This window comes from Bidens hawaiensis, unplaced genomic scaffold (genome assembly GCF_021521415.1).
Source record: "Bidens hawaiensis isolate Kalapana, Puna unplaced genomic scaffold, B.hawaiensis_p1.1 tig00026862_1, whole genome shotgun sequence".
In the NCBI taxonomy this organism is placed as follows: domain Eukaryota; kingdom Viridiplantae; phylum Streptophyta; class Magnoliopsida; order Asterales; family Asteraceae; genus Bidens; species Bidens hawaiensis.
Window position 1 is genome coordinate 107,574 of NW_027494332.1, and position 6,877 is coordinate 114,450.

The following is a 6,877-nucleotide window of genomic DNA, read 5'->3' on the forward strand; positions in this document are numbered from 1 at the left end:
TCAAGGCTTGGAAAAAGAAGAAATTGGCGGCTGATGAACAGTGACGATGAACAGTGTCACGGCTAGGGTTAGGTTGCAGGCAATTGTAATTGCTGGAAGGTGGCGGCTGATTAGGGTTAGGCTCTGATACCAAGATAAACTTGGTAAATGATTGTATATTGATTGTATATTCAATTGAGATACAATATGGTCCTATATATAGATCTATACAAGACATCATTAGGGCCGGCTATTAGTGTCTAGGGATTGGCCCATGTTATACAAGTGATATAGATCAATAAAAGAGCATGAATCACTGCTAACTAATCAAATAACAGTAAACACACTCAGATATTAGAAAACCAGAAAGCCAAAACAGGGAAAGAGAAATTTTTTTTTAACATAAAGTCATGTTCTTCGCAATGTTGTAGAACTCACTAGACGCTAGTCAAGCGTACCGACTAGCAATTAATCAGGATTAATCGGATTGGACTTTTATATGTAATTTTCAAAATTATACACACACACACACGAAACTTTTCAAAATTTTATATATAAGTATATAACTTTTCAAACTAATTATAAGATTGAATTAATAAGTATCAATTTTCAAATAAATACTTCAAAGATTTTGACCAAATTTGACATATTTTGACCAATTTGGGCCGATTTTGACAGACTTAAAACGATTTGTTGGTTGACTTGGTAAAAAAGAATCAGTAGCATACTGATTAGCGATTAATCAGTGACTAGTCGCGGTTTTACAGTAACAATTCTTGGAGTCTGATCTACCACATCTGTAGTTATATGTACAGATTAATCATTTTCAAGTCAATAAGATTACAATCTCCCACACAAGTGAGAAATTGTTTTGAAACAGTGAAAAATTACACAAAATTAACCTAAAAATAATACTTAGGGTTTCAATCATCTACCAAAATTAACTATATTACCACGCAAACCACTGAATCAATAACAACTAGTTACGTAACAGTAGTCAGTTTCTAAAATTAACATAAATAAGAAACCTAGGGTTCGTTTGTTAAACCTTAAGGATAAGAGTAGAGGCAGCAGAAGCAACGGCAACACCGTTTGAAGCAGCTGCAATACAAGTAACGAGCAGGCGATCGACGCGAGTTTGGTGAAGACGATGCAGGTTTTTGTGTCTCCATTGACGGTGATCGGCGACGGCGGACGGTGGTCGGTTTTGTAATGGCGGCAAAATCACGGTTTCCGGTTACGGGGATATTATTATTATTAGGTTTTAAGTTTTGGTTCTGTTTAAATTAGGTCCTTTTAGTTGAAAATATGTTCATTTATTATACCTTTACCTTTTAGCACGCAAGCATTATCCATGAAGGGGACAAGTGTGTTTAGGAGTGTATATGAGCTGAATTTTGGGTCGATAAAGAGTGAGTTTTTTGGAGTTCAAGTTGAATTCAAGCTAGAGTTTGAGTCATTTATCAAAAGCTTCTCATCGAACCTTGTGTATTTTTGGTTTTTTGTTTCTTTTCTTTTTTAGACTTGCACGCATTCATTTTACACTGTTAAGCCTTGTTTAAGGTTTTTTTTTCTCAAAATACATAAAAGTAATTAAAAATATATAAAATTTGATCATTATTAAATAATAAACGAGGTGAGCCCAAACTTGAAAAAAATAGCTTACCAGCCCAACTTGAGCTTTAGAAAAACGCTTAGATTAAGCCAGGAACTCGAGTTCTCCTAAGTCAAAACGACCCCGAGCTCAGGCTCGGCTCATTTACACCCTTAATAGTATTGTGATTTTTGTTAGCTTACAGTTTTACTAAGCGTGCTCGGTGCATCCTTGGCATAGGCGCTTGGTTTGAAGGAAGGATTGTTTCTCAAATTCGGGTTCGTGAAACTGATTGTGAATGTGTGAGGTTGGGTTTCGGCTTCCTCAATCCCTCTGACCGTTAACCATTCGGTGTTCTCACATAACCGAAAGATAAACGATTATGTGGAACTCGGGTGTCGGATATCTCGGGTTGTGCTTCGAGCACCCTAATATTCCTGACTTGACTACTATTATTATTATTATTATGTTAATGAGAACTTGAGAAGATTAAGAGATGGATGAAAAGAAGAAATTTGTCATGTACATGTTTTTAAAAGTTACATCACCAGTCAAATATTTTTAAAAGTTGTTTTGTTTCCAGGCTAACTATACCTCATTTCAAGTTGAGGTCTCGAGCGTATGATTATTCTTGTACAAGACTGCGTTGTTATCATTGTTGTGAATTTCCTTATAAAGAGTTACAATTAAATTATGTCAATTTGTTTATTTGAAAAAATGTTAGCCATTGATGACATGCCAAACGTTATATATTTAACAATGGAATATTTCCTACCATGTTTACGACTGCAATTTCAGATTCATTAATTACATGACTAAAAAAGTGAGAGTTTGTAAAATTATTATTTGATAAACATGATAAAATATATAATGAAGCGATGAATCTTTTTTGGCTGAAATATAACGTGTTCGAATATTTTATCTTACTTTCAGATATTTTTGTAGCTTATTTTGTGTTTTGTATTAAGTCCACACTTGGTGTATGAATCAAAATGTTCGTTTTGGTTATTGCTTTATTATACATGTTATATTAGAAGCTTATGAATTGTTTCACACAATAAATTTATTTTTTGGTTGGTGTGCTCATGTGATGTGTATGAGTGTATCACAAATTTGGGGTTTTAATAGAAGTGAGACTAAAACCCGTGACCTCTCTTTACAGAAGGCACATGCCCCAACTAGCCATGCCAGTTAAATTGGTGTGAATATTATTCAATTCAGGTTAACTTGTTTAAATAAATGAGTTCTATTAACCGACAATGACATCACGTTCATGTCATTTATAGACCGTGTCAGGAATTATCGTCCCGTTTACTTGCACCTAGTAAAAATCAAACCCCACCCAAATAGGGGTGTGCAAAATAACCGGAAAAAAACCCGTAGACCGTAAAAAAACCCAATCTGAATTGTGAATTCGGTCTTTGGATCAAATATTAACCGAATCTGAATCCCAATTCGTTTTTCGGATTCGGAAATTTTTGAATTATGGTTGTTCGGATAACCAAATAATCCAATCTATGTCATGTTTTTTTTTTAATGTAATTTCATCCGTTTCAAGTTAGGTTAGGAGTCAAGCTTCCCAAACCCAACCCGGTTTTCTTATTATACGAAACTCTAACTGCATATCCTAGTTTCCATTTCAAAACTCTAAAGTGTAGTCGAAAAATTAGCTGACGCATGGAACAAACATAAAATAAAATACGAATCAGGTTTTTCTGTTGAATTTGAGTTTTTCGGATTTTAACCGAACCGATCTGAATAGAATTCATATGAATTCAGTTGGGTTAGAGAATTTGAATTTGCATTGGTTCGGTTTTCAGGTACAGAAAAAAAAATTCAAATACTAACAAAACGATTCAAACAACCCGAATAACCGATATCCGATCCGATTACCACCCTACATCAGTGTTGTAAAAATCGCTAGTCAGGTGGTGGGGTGGGGACTAGCGATTAATCGGGATTAATCGCATCGGACTTTAATATATATATATTTTTAGTTTTATATATACAAGCACACATTTTTATATGTAATTTTCAGTTTTATACATGCAAAAACATACTTTGGCCGGAAATTGGCTAGAATCTCGCTAGAAACAGCTGTTTTTTTGTTGGAATCTCATTGAAAACCGCTGATTTTGGTCAGAATCTCGCCAGAAAGCTTAGAGTTTGGTCAGAAACTTGCTAGAAACCATCGATTTTAGCCGGATTTGACAGTTGATCGTTTAATTGCCCGATTAACCTAAAATTAACCAGTGAACTAAAGACTAGCGATTAATCAAAGATTAATCGATTTCTAGTAGGGATTTTTGCTAACACTACCCAACAAACAAATGAGGCCACATCAAGAGTCAGTAAGCAGCAATAATGAAGTCCGCCATCCGTACCACATTAATACTAACCACCACCACTCTCTCCCACCGTCCCTTAAACCCTAACCCTAACCCCTCACACTCCTCCACACCACCACCGTGAACTCAACCGCCACAATCACACGTCACCCGTTCGAGACAATGGCAGCCGGAGACTCCTCATCACCTACCTCCGCCGCCGTCGAGAAGCAATTTGACAGCTTCCGTCACCATCTAGAAGAATCCGGAAGCTTACGTGACCGGATTAAAGCTGTGGCGATGCAGATTGAATCGACTACACGGATCATGCACTCGAGTCTTCTTCTTATTCACCAATCTCGTCCTCTTCCTGGTATTAATTCGCTCACATTTTATTTCATATTGTTAGTATAGTGTTGTAATGTGTGTATTTTGAGAAAGCAATTGGATAATGTGATGATGCATTGGAGTGAATTAGGTTGTAATACATGTTAAATATGACTGAGTTGGGCTGAAACATGTGATTGAATGCTGTTTACAATATTTTAAAAAGAAATGTTAAAACTAGGGGTGCAAACGAGGCGAGTCGCTTTCAAGATGCTCGAGGTCGGATTGATAAAAGCTCGAAATGAGCCGAGCTTTTTTGAGCTCAAGCTGAGTGCGAGCTTCAAATAAAGTTTGTTTAGTTGGCCAGGCTGAGCTCGAGTCTGGTGCATATTTAAGTTTTACCTTATTTGGAATTTAATGTGTTGACTTCACACTGCACAGTCGTGCTTTCGCCTAAGGAACGACTGTACGACATGAGCTTGAGTCAAGTTTAGGCTCGTTTAAGGTGTTTTTCTCAAAAAAATTTGAAAACATTAAAAAATGTAATTAAGTTAATTAATAAATAATAAACAAGCAGTACTCGAGCTTTTGAAAAAGAGCTCGAAACGCTCCATATCTCGTAAGTCAAAATGAGCCAAACTCGAGCTTTAGAAAAAGAGCTCAAAACGCTCGATATCTCGTAAGACAAAACAAGCCTGAGCTTGAAAAAGCGACGCGCGATCCGAGCTCAAACTTTAGAAAAAGAGCTCGAAACGCTCAAGTTTCAACTCTCGTAAGTCAAAACAAGCCTAGTTTGAACTTGGGGCTTGGCTCGGCGCTTGTTTACACCCTTGTAAGTGTTTAGCAGTTAGGTCACTGTACTCCATTTTTTTCAACAATTTTTGTTATTGGGATCTTAAATGAGAAGTGTCACATTAACATTGGGCATATTTTTTTTGTTACAAATAGAGGTTCTAGAGAAGGCGAAGACTAAGATTGATGTACTGAAGCAGCTTTTCAGCCAACTTGCTGACATTGTCCGTGAAAATCCAGGGCAATACTATAGGTGACTGAAACATTTTGGAAATATATTTCATTTATTAGTTTTTATTGTAACATACTTATGCTTCTTTTTGTTGGTAATCTTTACTCCGTTTACTATCAGATACCATGGTGACTGGAGGACTGAGGCTCAACAGGTGGTCTCTCTGTTTGCTTTTATGCATTGGCTAGAAACAGGGGACCTTTTAATACACACTGAAGTGGAGGAAAAGTTAGGCTGTAAGTCACAGTTTGTGTTTTTTTATAATAATGATCTTGGATGAAGCACCAATGTTGTACTGATCTGGCATCCATGTAGTATCATGACTAGATATATGTCAAATTGTATTAAACTTGTATTGCTTTTGGTTGCTCATGCAGTGAATGCTTCGGAATTTGGACTTGATGTTGAAGACTATCTTATTGGTGAGTGACTGATGTTCTACACTTTCCCTGCAATAATTTGTACACGCTGCAAATTTACTAATATAAATTCTTATTGCAGGAATTTGCTTCATGTCAAATGAACTGGTAAGAATCCCATGAAACCTGCAATAATTTTGTATTTGGTGAATTTGTAATCAGCTTAGAAGCCTTAGATAATAGAAATGGAGATTTAGTAGTAGTTAGTTAATTTTTTACATGATAATTTCATTACTTATTTATAACTTTTGATATTTGTCTGGAGCTTCTTTTTATTTCGTAATAGGGGCATTTTAGACATTTTGTCAATAATCAAACATATCATTGATTAATACAGAGGAAGTCTAGTCATTTTTATTGATGCTTCTTGGATTTCTTTTACTTAAAGTTCTATAAATCTATTTACTACTTTCCTTTCATTGAGCTAGTTTAAGTATGCTGTTCTATAATGAACATAATTAGAGCTGTATTTTTTGTAATTTAAATATTAAATGTTTTCAGATTTCGATAAAAACATGTCTTTCATGTTGGGTAATAATGCTAGTTTCTTTAGGCTTGAAACCTAAAAGTCGTCGTATTAATTTTTTATATATTGATTTCTGAAAAAAAATATAATTATAATCAGGTAATAGTAATGTTTTGCAGCCCAGGTATGTGGTGAATCAAGTGACAGCTGGAGATTATGAATGTCCCAGAAAGGTCTTAAAGTTTTTAACTGACCTCCATGCATCATTCCGCTTGCTTAATCTTAGGAATGATTTCTTGCGCAAAAAGTTTGATGGTATATATTTTTTGCTCATCATGATATTATTTATCATCCATTAATTAAAATACAAACGCATTATTATTACAATAGAATCTATACATTTTTATCTGTTTTCTTTTAGCTATCTATTGTAGTTGGCCTATTTGCTAAGACAACCCAAATTGATTCGGTCACAAGTAAATTGGCCGAAATCGCCATCTCGAGATTAGTCCTCATATTTGGGTTATATGTATTGCAGGAATGAAGTATGATTTAAGAAGAGTTGAGGAAGTATACTATGACGTGAAAATCCGCGGGTTGGCATCTAAAAGTGACCCGAAAGGTGACCAAACCGTACAAGAAAGTTAGCAAGTTACATGGCCGTAATCTGGTAAAGCTCAACTTTTGTTTCAGTTCCTGTAAAGTTTACTCATGAACTTTAACCTTTTTGGAAAATCTTGT

The 6,877-nt window shown here is 35.3% G+C and overlaps 1 pseudogene across 1 annotated transcript; it reads left to right on the plus strand.

Moving 5' to 3' along the window:
* Nucleotides 1–3,937: 3,937 nt before the first annotated feature.
* LOC143574231 (uncharacterized) lies at nt 3,938–6,877 on the plus strand (annotated as a pseudogene). The gene is made up of 7 exons (XR_013142554.1): nt 3,938–4,273; nt 5,176–5,272; nt 5,372–5,487; nt 5,629–5,673; nt 5,753–5,778; nt 6,316–6,451; nt 6,675–6,877. The product of XR_013142554.1 is annotated as an uncharacterized LOC143574231 (transcript).